This window comes from Populus nigra, chromosome 14 (genome assembly GCF_951802175.1).
Source record: "Populus nigra chromosome 14, ddPopNigr1.1, whole genome shotgun sequence".
Lineage (NCBI taxonomy): Eukaryota > Viridiplantae > Streptophyta > Magnoliopsida > Malpighiales > Salicaceae > Populus > Populus nigra.
Genome location: NC_084865.1, coordinates 8,806,568 through 8,820,670, shown reverse-complemented (window position 1 = coordinate 8,820,670; position 14,103 = coordinate 8,806,568).

Here is a 14,103-nt window from a genome sequence, read left to right as displayed (position 1 = left end):
TTGATCAGCATAATGCAACCGATCAGGGTGAACACAGAGAGTAAATGTATGAAGAGATGACTATAAAGTTACAGCTCCAAAAATCAGCATTTCAACTTGCGCTTCTATCAACTGCATCAACACATTTGTATTACTGTATTTCAATTGTTTTAGAATAGGCTATGTTGCCTAATCACAGAAACTTAACATATGGAGTCAAAACAGATATAAGAATTATCATTTTACAAAGAAAACAGTAAAATCTCTTGAATTTTTAGAGCTTTGGAAATGGGAAACTTCCAATTTCCAACAGAAAAACAACACTTCAACAACGATAACCAAAAAGATAGAGGATCATAGAATCCAATGCTCATCTCAAATAAGGTATTTAGTCACCAAATTTTGCTCCTTTGCTCCTTTTTTTGGCCTACCTATCTGAAAAGGATTATAAACAAAACTTACCTTTCCTATAGCGTGGTTCAATCTGGAGAAGGCTTCTACTTGCAAAAATTCAGGTAAAACTTCTGTGCTTGAAGCAGTGTAATTTGATAGCCTCTCCATCAATCTAGATAACATTGTCTTGATGTCAACAGATGGCTGAGAAACAAGTTGGAAACAATGAAAGTAGTTGGAATTGTTGCATTTATGGATACATTATAGAAGGAAGAGAATCACGATCATGTCCAAATAGAAACAGCAAATACAAAGTTACATACCTGAAGTTGGGGACAAGCACCACAAACAATATATCAAGAGTTTGCAAATGTTATTCATCAGGGAAGACTTGAATGATGCAATCCATCAAATAGAACTGAGCAATTTCACCTTTACTAGCAGGGTCATATTTGCCCTTGAAGAAGTTGCTTCTTGGTGTAAGCAGATATCAATCCCACATCCCACATATCCAATCAAGAAGATTGTGCTAATAATGGAAATAATCAATCATGGAAAGGAGCATCTCATGATAATTGTAAAACAATCCTATGACAATTACAAAACGAATCCTTGACTAGGGTTAGTGAATTTTATCTAATGATCATTCTTGTAATTCATTGTAATTATTTACTTACTTGTATATCAACACAAATATTATATAAATAGAGATGTTGACCACAATTAATTTATATAGAAAATTCCTCTTTAACACCCTCAACATAAATAATATATGATTACACATAAAAAACAAGTAAAAAATCTCTATATTAGCATGATTTTTTTTTACCCTGGTGGATATATAACCTTGGCCATAACCAGCCATGGAATTAAAAGATGTTCAATTTAGATATAATAATACCATGTGAAATCAATAAACTTAAAAAATAAACATCACATTGTAGACACAATTTTGAGCACCTGAAATTAAACAAGCACACGTGTACAAATATATGATTTTATTAAATATATGACCGGGTACACTCTCTATCTAATATATTCGTTCAAAAGAATATGACAATCCCCTGATTCTTCCCTTGTGATTTAATGTATGGTGACTTGATTTATTTAAGTAATCAAGCTAAGATTTGAGCTTTGCAAGAATGTGAATTTGGGCGTGTATTGCTAAGCGAGATTTGGTGCTTTGAAGAGTACCTTGGATGTGTCTTCAAAGTGTTGTTGAAGAACTCTTATGGGGCGTTTAGGCTTGATCTAACAGAGCTTCGTTCTTTATAGACTTCAAGCGTAGATGAAGGAGGCTTGAGAACTCTTTGAGAGAGAGCTTCCTTGCTTGAAGAGAAAGAGAGCGAGAGCTTCCTTGCTTGCAGAGCTTGTCTTGAAGGAAATTTGTATCTCCCGGAATCCTTTGGTGATTTGATGCTTTGAAGAGTACCTTTGATTTGTCTTCAAAGTGTTGTTGAAGAACTCTTATGGGGCGCTTAGGCTTGATCCAACAGAGCTTTGTTCTTTGTAGACTTCAAGCGTCGATGAAGGAGGCTTGAAAACTTTTGAGAGAGCTTCCTTGCTTGAAGAGCTTGTCTTGAAAAAAATTTGTATCTCCTGGAATCCCCTTGGTGATTTGATGCTTTGAAGAGTACCTTTGATTTGTCTTCAAAATATTGTTGAAGAACTCTTATGGGGGCGTTTTGGGTTGATCCAACAGAGCTTCATTCTTTGTAGACTTCAAGTGTAGATGAAGGAGGCTTGAGAGCTCTTTAAGAGAGAGCTTCCTTGCTTGAAGAGCTTGTCTTGAAGAAAATTTGTATCTCCTGTAATCCCTTTGGTGATTTGATGCTTTAAAGAGTACCTTTGATTTGTCTTCAAAATGTTGTTGAAGAACTCTTATGGGGGTGTTTTGGGTTGATTCAATAGAGCTTCGTTCTTTGTAGATTTCAAGTGTAGATGAAGGAGGCTTGAGAACTTTGAGAGAGAGCTTCCTTGCTTGAAGAGCTTGTCTTGAAGAAAATTTGTATATCCTGGAATCCACTTTCTTTTAGGTTGAGGCCCTCTATTTATAGAGATCTATAGGGGCTCTCAGGTCCTTTTCCAATGCCACATGGCATAATTTTATTGGTTGATATTTATTGACGGGATCTTGCATTTATAAAGAGATATCTGATGGGATCTTGTATTTATGACAAGATATCTTGAATATCTCATCCCAAGTGTCAACTTTTCATTGGCCAATAAATATATGAAGGCTCATTTATTTTCCATGTCATTTATTTTAATTTTATTCTATCCCTTCTTTTAAAGAATAAAATAACACATGGCAAGATTTGATTGGTAGAAAACTTGTGTTTCTACACACATACTTGAAATAGAAAACAAACCATAATTTCTTGTATTAATTGTATATAATTGATGTCATCATCATCATTACAACTTCTATTATTCAACCACAATAGTTAATTGATTTATTTAGTACACTCCTTCAAGTTATCAAAATCAAAATAAACATCACCATGGAAATCCTACAACTAGATGAAAATATTTAGGAAATCCTATAACTAAACATCATGTCAAGTCATCTAGTTTCGTGGAGCACATAAACATGTCAAAAATAAAACATATTAAGTGATAAGAATGAGTTATATTTTGTAACACAATATTAGCCATTTAACATACAACAATGACATTTTCCTTCATCTACACATGCTATTTACAAGCCCTTCAGCTTCTCCACATAATTTTACCCATATATTTACCATACACATTACCTTTACTAACTATTAGTAGTGGCATAACACTTTAACATATTTATTCTTGCATTTAAATGATGAGTTATCCATATAACTCTAGAATTCAACATAAAGTACATATTCCCCAATTCTTTTGGCCGACTCCTTTTATATAGCATAAGCCCATATTAGTGTTTCTTACCCTAACACCAATAAGTAGCCCCGAGCATAAAGGTCCCCGCTTTGAGACTCTTTTCAATCACCTTTTAGAGGTCCAATAGCATAATTAACAAGTAATTATTGTCTACCCATATCTATGCCAAAGATGTAAACCCAACGTCTTCCTAGTCTCCGCTCATGCGGCTAACTTTTATTCAACAATTACCTTGACACTTGTGGCTGGTACAAGAGGATTGAAATCAAGCCCATTCTTTATGGCCAAGTTGAAATAATCATTTAAAATCTCACTCTTGTGACTGACTTCTATGCGTAAAGTACGCATCCAATATATCTTTCTAGAAACCTCAATCCTAGCCCAACTTGTGTGGTTGGCTTCCATGAATATAACCCATAAATACTTGTATCTTTAATATTTGTTTACAAGTTAAGCCCTTCATTGAAGTTAGCTTTCATACAACATTTAATTTAACATGAACATTATCAAATATCAATCTTAGCACCACTCATGTGGTCGGCTACCATATCGCAACACAATTCGGATGATATATATATCACAATAAGATTTCATCAGTCTTTTACTAATACATTACCACACAACATGTAATTTATATTCAATGTACTACTTAAGGAATTAAAACTTGTATATAATATTGAAAAATTAAAGAGGATGAGATGACTAACACCTACCTGTTCCTTGCACTGGTCCTGTCTCGCTTGTCTGGGATCCCACAACCAATGCCTATTTTGCATTACACATAGTCTCACATAAATTTCACTCCTTACATATTAAGAATATACTTCTTAATATTCTTTTATCACTTTGAGTAACTTGTTACCCACAAATACATGTATTTCTTACAATATCAAACTTTAAACTTAGGGTTTCCATCTATTAACGTCCCAATATATGCAATATTATTTTGTAAGATTATTTCATGCATACACACATATTATATTATTCTTTTCCATATAATAATCTCTTATCTTCTTTAAACAACCTAATCAAAGAAAACCAAGAAAAGACCAAAACACAAAATCAGGCTACACCAAAACGGTAGCCAAAATAGTCTCATTATTTTGAGAAATGGTCTAATCATTTTTCAAACCAGTCTAGCCATTTCTCAAAATGGCTTTTTTGTTTTTGTTATTGGAAAATCTCTCTCCTCTTTTTTCCTAGCCGAAATCTTTACCCTTGTAACAAATTTGAGTTTTACCTTCAAGATAAATCCTTACTGTTGCGATGTCGTTATTGCATAAATTAATTACCCTAGCTTAAAACACAACACACAAGATAGTATAGAGCAAGCAAGGGGCTGATCCCACGAAGAAGGTTTAAGTCATATTTTTATGTTAGATGATATGCAATTTGGGGGGGGGGAGGGGTTAGAGGTTATCTAGGCTAAAGCAAAAGTAAAAAAAAAAACTATCAAGCGAAATTTAAATAAAACCGAAATTTATCAAGAAAACAAACCTTGGTCGCAAGTAAATATCCACCTATAGAATTCAAAACTGATTATAGAAACAAGACGTCAATTTATATTATGAGTATCTATCTTTTCTTATGTTGATTAGTTAACAGATCCGATATATAACTAATCCTAACCATAAAAAAATCATAGTGTTCACACTAGTAATTTAATTCAATGGCAGCCTTAAGAAATAGATGAGTTGATTAATCTAGACAACATAAGTGTCCACAATCCATATTTAATTTAATGAATCGAATGTTCTCCCTAAGGTTACCAATCTGGATCCGCCACAATTATTAACCAGTTGCTTCACAACTTTATATACCACTACTCCGGTTTTGATAGCAAACTTAGCGATAGATTGTTTACAATAATAACTTTGAGTCCGCTCTAGCAATTAAAATAAACAATCATAGGAAATAAGCATAGGAGAACAAACATACTTATTTATCATATAAACTGAAAAGAAAAGGTAAAATAGATCTCACAGTTCTTGAAATCCAAAGGTTTCTGTGTCCTTGTAACCAAGAAAAGGAGCTTTAGCCTTGCATGTTTATTGAACAACTAACAAAAATGAAAGAAGAATGGATAAATTCGAGTTTGTGGGAGAAAGGGTTTGTGTTCCTCTCTTCTGGTCATCCCCTTTTTTCTTTTCTCTTTTCATTCTCTCTTTCTTTTTATACCCTAGGAAATCCTAGTCTCTATTTTACAAAATAGTCCTCCCTTAAGTAGACAGTTTACATTTAAGTACTTCAATAACTATTTTCATAAAAATAGAAAATAGCCTTGCATGAAATCTTCAAACTTTGACTTAGAGGAGTTGAATTGCTGAAATAAAAATTTGGATATCGGTTTAGATGCTTCAGAATGTAATTTGGACTCGTTTCTTCACAAAATCTGTTTGTTGGTAGAATTCAGTTGTCATCTTTGAAAAATCATATATCCTTTATATGACATTGTTTTTGTCTAAAATTTGGAGCGTTTGTAGGCCTTTGAGTCCGGAATCCAAAAAAAATTATTTTACATCAATTGGAGTTCTGTAGCTCCAGATATTCTAGTCGAAATTGCCGAAGATCAACATTGGTAGATTGCAAGATTTGACTTTGAAGGCTGTGATTTTCATGCTCTTCCTTATTTTATTTTCTTGCCTTAGATTTCCAGAAAGGTATGGATGTCAGATTTTTAATGCCACTGGAATCATTTCATTTCGACCTCTAGAGCTTACGCTTTGCACAAAACATCGACTGAAGGTCAAATCTGCCAATTACCTTTAATTTACTCATTTTTGCATCTTTCATCCAAAAGTGCCTTCAAAATATAAAATAAAAAATATCAAGGCATTTTATATATAAAACATAGATAAAAAAACTAGTTAAATGTCGATTTGGATGCTTCAGAATGTAATTTGGACTTGTTTCTTCACAAAACGTGTTTGCTGGCAAAATTCATTTGTCATATTAGAAAAATCATTTCTCCTTTATGATATTGTTTTTTGCTGAAATGTCATACATTGATAGGTCATTGATTCAGGAATCCAACACAATTGAGTTTGCATCAAATGAACTTTTGTAGCTCAGGATATTCAAGTCTGAATGGTCGAAGGTCAACACTAGCAGATTGCAAGATTTGACTTTGAAGGTTGTGATTTCCATGCTTTTCCTTTTTTTTATTTTTCTTGCCTTAGATTTGCAGAAAGGTATGGATATTAGATTTCTAATGCCACAAGAATCACTTCATTTCAACCTTTAGAGCTCATGCTCTACACAAAACATCGTCTGAAGATCAAATCTGCTAATTACCTCTAATTTACTTTTTTTTTACATCTTTAATCCAAAAGTGCCTTCAAAACATAAAATAAAGAATATCAAATTATTTTATATAAAAACATAGGCAAAACACTAGTTAAATGTGGGTGAAACTATCGAGTAATATGGTTGCATCACTTACAGATGGGCAACAATATAGTTTTCATGTGTGGTATGGACTCCATATTAATGTGGAATACTTATGGTGTATGAAAATAATTATTCTATCCTTATTATAGTAGGAATCTATTATTAAATAAGGTTCCAAGTCAGCTAAGAAAACTTTGCAAACAAGAAAACTAAAGAGAAGACAACTTCAGATTTGATTTTCCTAGCTTATATGAGACTTCTAAAGGGCAACAAATGATGAGGATCAGCCCAGCACTAAGCGCAATCATGTCAACGACCCATTGGAGGTGCCAATTGGGCCAATTACAAGAGCTGGGGCAAAAAAGCTTTAAAAGGCATTGAATGGGCTTGTTCAGATTTTTTATATGGAGCAAGATGGATCTAGAGGAGCTTGGGACATCTAAAGAGCATGAAAGACAACCTCTAATTCATCTAATTTAGGTCTAAGAAGAGCCTAATTCACGTGGAACAAGGGGCTGATGTGTTCGGCCCCATACCAGCCTTGTTAGGCTTGTTTTTTCTAATGCTAAAATGATAGAAAATCAACAATTTATTCTCCTAATTAAGTAAGGAAGTTGGCCAAATCTTATTCCTAAAGAGGGGAGGATTATTTAATGTTTTTCCTAACCTTAAAAGGAAAGTCATTAAATCAGCAACAAAGAAGGAAATTTATTTCCTTATTTGTTCAAGTTAAACAAGGAAAATTAAGGATCTAAAAGGGGACGACATCACAAATTTTCCAAATCAAATTTCTCTTAGTTTATTTGAGACTTTTTAAGGGTGACAAATTTGATTTTAACATATTTAGGATAGTAATTTTTGGATATTTATTATTTTTATTATTTTCTTCTTAGTCTTTGGGTTATTATTACTTATTTGGATCAATTGTAAGTGGGCCTCATATAAGTACACCTAGGGGGGGTCTTTTAGGGTTTATTTCAATTTGGAGTCAGTATAAATAAGGATATAATTTGTAACAACCCGACTTTTCAAGCCCAAAACAACATTATTTTTTTATATATACCTAACACACATGTTGCTAGTAATCAGCGAACCTGATCCCTCACATCATCAAAATACAATCCATACAATCAACATTTCATTTAAAAGTGAATCTTACATAAACACATAATATTATGGTTGCATGATTAGAAGTTCACATTAAAAATATACATACATAGATATGAGTTTGATTTCCTATCCTACTAATAGCCATTACGAATTTAAACAAAAGGATCTAATAAAAGTTATACATTCAGTACATTGATTCATACAAAATACATTGTGATTTAGAATGCATCTACATGATTCCTTGCAAAACTAGGTTCCCGTGTATTGGGTTTCCTAGACATCTCGTTGGTGTGACGTCCCTGCTGCAGTACAAAACATTTTAGAGAATGCAATTACTTAATAATAATAATAATGGTAACTAAACAGTTTGGCAGTTAAATGAAGCATTAACATTTATAATTTCTTCATGTACTTGGTATAAACAGCTTGTAGTACATATAGATGCACTAATTTTTTTTTAATCAACTATAATCTTAAACCCGGCTATCCTCTTAAGACATCATTTGCTGAGGTTAACCGTTCACTCACCCCGGTCATCCACTTTGGATGCCATTGGCCAAAGCTAATTAATCATTCATCTCGGCCATCCATTCGGATGCCATTAGCTGAAGCTAATCATTCATTTGTCCCGGCCATCCATTCGGATGCCATTAGCCGAAGCTAATCAGTCATTTGTCTTGGACATTCGTTCGGATGCCATTAGCCGAAGCTAATCATTCATTTGTCCCGGACATCCGTTCGGATGCCATTGGCTAAAGCTAATCAATCATTCGTCTCGATCATCCATTCGGATGCCATTAGCCGAAGCTAATCAATCATTCATTCCGGTCATCCATTCGGATGTCATTAGCCAAAGCTAATTAACCATTTGTCAACATTTAAGTGATCGACAATCTAATATCTGTTCTAACACAATATAGTAATATTCATGATAAAGTATTTTATTATTCAACGTATGAAAAAGGAAGGTGCAAGTCACCTACCTACTCCACCTGTGGGTTGTTTTTGTCTTGACGATGGTCCAATCTCGACTGCACCACCTAAGACATCAATGGTCACAAATCAGTACATTTGTATTTTTGAATCACATTCATTACCACACTTATTTCAAGAGTTCATATGTTCACATTCAAGTGTTCCACATTTTACACCATCATACCATGAAATTGTTACTAGCATTTAAGTCATTTCTGCCTAGGAGGCTTATTGTAGAAATCGGCAGCGAGAACTGGTTCGTTGCAGGCTACCCAATTCGGCAGCAAGAACTGTGTCGCTGCAGGCAGCCAATTCAACAGCGACATCTGTTTCGCTGTTGTGCCATAATTTTGGCAGCAAATGCTAACTCGTAGTAGACAACTCAGTTTCGATAGCGAATCACAATTTCACTGCAGCCAACTTAACTTCGGCAGTGATTTGCTGCAGACAACTCCACTTTGGCAGCGAATCGTAAGTTCGCTGCAGAACACGCCACTCGGCAGCGAATTGTTAATTTGCTGCAGACAACACAGTTTCGGCAGCGAATCACAAATTCACTACAGAACACACAATTTGGTAGCGAATGCTAATTCGTTGTAGAAGACTCAGTTTCGGCAGCGAATCACAAATTCCCTACAGACAACTCAGTTTCGGCAGCGAATGCTAATTTGCTGCAGCTGACATAGTTTCGGCAAGGAATCACAGTTTCGCTGCACAACACACAATTCGGCAACGAATGCTAATTCGCTGCAGCCGACACAGTTTCGGCAGGAATCACAGTTTCGTTGCACAACACATAATTTGGCAGCACATGTTAATTCACTACAGAAGACTCAGTTTCGGCAGCGAATCACAAATTCGCTGCAGACAACTCAACTTTGGCAGCGATTTGCTAATTCGCTACAGCCGATGCAGTTTCGGCAGCGAATCACAATTTCGCTGCACAACACACATTTTGGCATGAACACACACCACACATGCTGTAACAACCCCAACATATACACTGTCACTAAGTTCCAGCAGAACACACACATTGAAACCATCAATTTCAGCACAAAATCCTTCAACAAAATCCTAGCAGAACACACATTGAAAACCATCAATTACAACATATAATCTTTCAATAAATTCCAGCAGAACACACACATTGAAACCATCAATTTCAGCACATAATCCTTCAGCAAATCCCAGCAGAACACACATATGCATGTTGGCCAACCCTATAGTTAAAGCCAGCCCTTTACCATGATTTGTTATTTCCATTTTATTCATTTTTCTTTGTTAGATTTTCTGAAATTGGCTTCATTTCATTTTTGTTTCCTTGTCCTCCTAGTTAATTTCAGTTTCCTTCATAGCTAGCTTAGGTTTTAGGTCTTAGGTCAATTTTCTTTGAGTTTTCTTCTTCATTTCCGTTTCTAGTCTTAAGGAGAAGAGGAAGGGAGTTTCATGACCCATACCTTTCGAATCTAACTAAGTTTGAGGAAGGTTTGACACTATTCTTTCTCTTCTCCTGCTGGTTCTCCTTCTTCTTCTTCCTTACGTTTTCCAGTCCTCTTTTTCCTTTCCCTCTAGGCAGCTGTCCAATCTTCTCTCAAGGTCTCATCTTTCCCTCACATGTTCACAAATCACTCTCTACTGGTTTGGTTTAGGTTTCTGTTGTGAAAGAGGAAGGGAAGAACGACATGCAGCTGCTGGAGACAACTTTGGGAAGAGGATGGATCATCCTCTCTCTCCTTCTTGTATTTATACTCCCCATCAAATGAGGTGGGTTGTTTGGGGATTGGTTTAAATGTGTTCTTATCCTTATTTTGGTCTATCTAAAACCAGTTTTACCCCTCCCTCCTAGCTCCTTAAGTTAATTATTTTTTTTAAACAAAAATTGCGTCGCTGCCGATCCAGAAATTGACAACGAAAACTGCATCATCAATTCTATATATATATATATATATATATATATATATATATATATATATATATATATTTCTTTTGGGTGTTTACATTCTCCCCCCCTTAATATGAATTTAGTCGAAATTTCAGCGGTTTCATACTCCATACCTGATAGTTCAAATAAATTGGGGTACTTTTTCCTCATCTCAGCCTCCCTCTCCCAAGTTTCCTCTTCTATTTGAGCATTTCGCCATAAGATTGTGACGATGGGGATCTTTTTGCTCCGTAGCTCCTTCATTTCCTGATCTAGTATCCTTATGGGCCTCAATTCCAGTGTTAAGTCTTCCTTGACTTCTACTGGAACCTGAGGTAGAACTCGGGCGGGGTCCACATCAGCCTTCCTTGATAAGGAGACAAGGAACACATCATGGAATTTGGCTAATTGTAGGGGCAAGTCCACTTTGTAGACTACTGGTCCTAGTCGTTGTAAGATTTTGAAAGGTCTGATGAAGCGGGGAGTTAACTTCCCTTTCAATCCAAACCGTAACATGTTCTTCCATGGGGCTACCTTGAGGAACACCTAGTCCACCGTACTGAACTCGAGAGGTCTTCTCCTCACATCAGCATACTTCTTCTGTCTATCTTGTGTGGCTTTGATGCGATCCCTGATAGTTCTCACTTTCTCTATGGTGACTTGGACCAACTTCGCGCCATATAACTTCCGGTCCCCAATTTCCTCCCAACATAAAGGAGTTCTGCACCTCCTACCATACAAGGCTTCATATGGGGCCATCCCTATTGTGGCTTGGTGACTATTGTTATACGTGAACTCCACCAATGCCATGTGTTCCTCCCAGTTTCCTCCAAATTCTAGCACACAGGCCCGTAATAGGTCTTCCAAGACTTGGATGACTCTTTCTGATTGGCCATCTGTTTGAGGGTGAAACATAGTGCTCATGTCCAATCTTGTCCCCAAGGCATGTTGTATGCTCAGCCAAAGTCGAGTGAATCTGGGATCTCGATCCGATACAATGCACACCGAAATCCCATGAAGCCATACCACCTCATTTATGTAGATCTTGGTAAGCTTGTCCACAGAGTCGGTCATCTTTATAGGCAAGAATAGTGTGGATTTCATCAACCGATCTACGATGACCCATATCGCGTCATTTCCTTTCCTCCCTTTGGGAAATCCTGACATGAAATCCATGGTGATCATCTCCCACTTCCATTCTGGAATTTGTAATGGTTGTAATGGTCCTGCAGGCCTTTGGTGTTCAACCTTGACTTGTTGACATATCCCATACTTGGACACATACTCAGCTATTTCCCTTTTCATATTAGGCCACCAATAGAGGTGTTTCAGGTCTCGATACATCTTAGTGCTGCCAGGATGTATGGAGAACTTGGACTCATGTGCTTCTTGTAGAACAATTAGTTTGACTGTTTCGTCATTAGGCACGTACAACCGTTGTCTCATCATCAAGGATCCATCATCCGCTACTCGGAATTTCATTTCTACCCCGGCCTCCACATTCTTCCTAATCTTGGACCCCTCCTTGTCATGGAATTGGGCATGTAGTATCTGTTCTCGATACGTTGGTCGCACCAATAGTTGGGCTACTAACCCACCTCCGGTATTAATGTCCAAATCTGCATCCATCTCTTTCAATTCCGCCAATTGCCGCTCCTTTCCCACTGTTAACATTCCCAGGGTGGCTTTATTTTTGCGACTGAAGGCATCTGCCACCATGTTTGCTTTCCCCGGGTGGTATTCTATGGTGCAGTCATAATTCTTAATGAGCTCTATCCACCTTCCTTGTCGCATGTTCAACTCCTTTTGCGACATCAGATACTTCAAGCTTTTATGATCAGTAAAAATTTAGGTTCGGGACCCATACAAATAGTGTCTCCAAATCCTCAAGGCAAATACTACAGCAGCCAACTCCAGGTCATGCACCGGGTAGTTCACCTCATGAGTCTTTAACTGCCTTGATGCATAGGCGATCACCTTCCCATGTTGCATCAGAACACACCCCAATCCCTTCCTCGAAGCATCACTATATACCATAAAACCCTCGGTCCCTAAGGGAAGGGTTAACACTAGAGCAGTGGTGAGCCTCCTCTTCAATTCTTGGAAGCTTTTCTCACATTCTTCCGACCATACCCATTTCTTATTCTTCCTAGTTAGCTGGGTCAAAGGGGTTGCAATCAGGGAAAAACCTTTGATAAACCTCCGATAGTGTCCTATAAGTCCCAGGAAGCTACGTATTTCGGTGACCGAAGTGGGTCTTTCCCATTTCAAGACTGCTTTGACTTTTTGGGGGTCTACAAAAACACCTTCGGCTGAAATGACGTGTCCCAGAAACGTCACTCTCTTCAGCCAAAATTCACATTTACTCAGTTTTGCATATAATTGGTGATCTCTCAAGGTTTGTAAGGTTTGCCTCAAGTGTTCTTCGTGCTCCTCAAAAGAATTCGAGTACACTAGTATATCATCAATGAATACCACCACAAACTTATCAAGGTATGGTTGGAAAACCCGATTCATCAAGTCCATGAAGATGGCTGGGCCGTCCGTCAACCCAAACGGTAGCACCAAAAATTCATAGTGTCCGTAACGAGTTCTAAATGCGGTCTTTGCTACATCCGCTTCTTTAATCTTCATTTGATAGTACCTTGATCTCATATCTATCTTCGAAAATGCCCTTGCTCCCTTTAATTAGTCAAACAAATCATCTATCCGAGGTAACGAATACTTGTTTTTCATTGTTATTTTGTTCAACTTCAATAGTCAATACAAAGTCTATGGGTTCCATCTTTATTTTTTACAAATATGACCGGTGCTCCCTAAGGAGAATTACTGGGTCGTATGAACCCTTTGTCTAACAATTCTTATAGTTGAGTCTTTAACTCGTTCAATTCTGCTGGAGCCATCCGGTACGGTTGTTGGGCTATGGGTGAGACTCCAGGAAAAGTGTCTATGGACACCTCTACCTCTCGCTCCGGGGGTAGTCCTGGTAGTTCTTCTGGAAACACATCTGGGAATTCCTTTACCACAAGAATATCCTTCGGTCATGGACCTTCATCATCAAAGTTTAAGATGTATGCGAGGTATTGATGTAACCATGTTATTCGATAGTTTCACCCACATCAACCTAATGTTTTGTCCATGTTTTATATATAAAATGTCTTGATATTCTTTGTTTTATGTTTTGAAGGTACTTTTGGATGAAAGATGCAAAAAGGAGTAAATTGGAGGTAATTGACAGATTTGATGTTCAGTCGATGTTTTGTGCAGAGCGTGAGTTCTAGAGATCGAAATGAAGTGATTCCAGTGGCACTAAAAAGCTAACATCCATACCTTTCTGGAAATGTAATGCAAGAAAAATAAAAAGAGAAAGATCATCAAAATCACATCCTGCAAAGTCAAATCTCGCATTCTGCCAATGTTGACCTTTGGCCATTCAAAATTTAATATCTGGAGCTACAGAA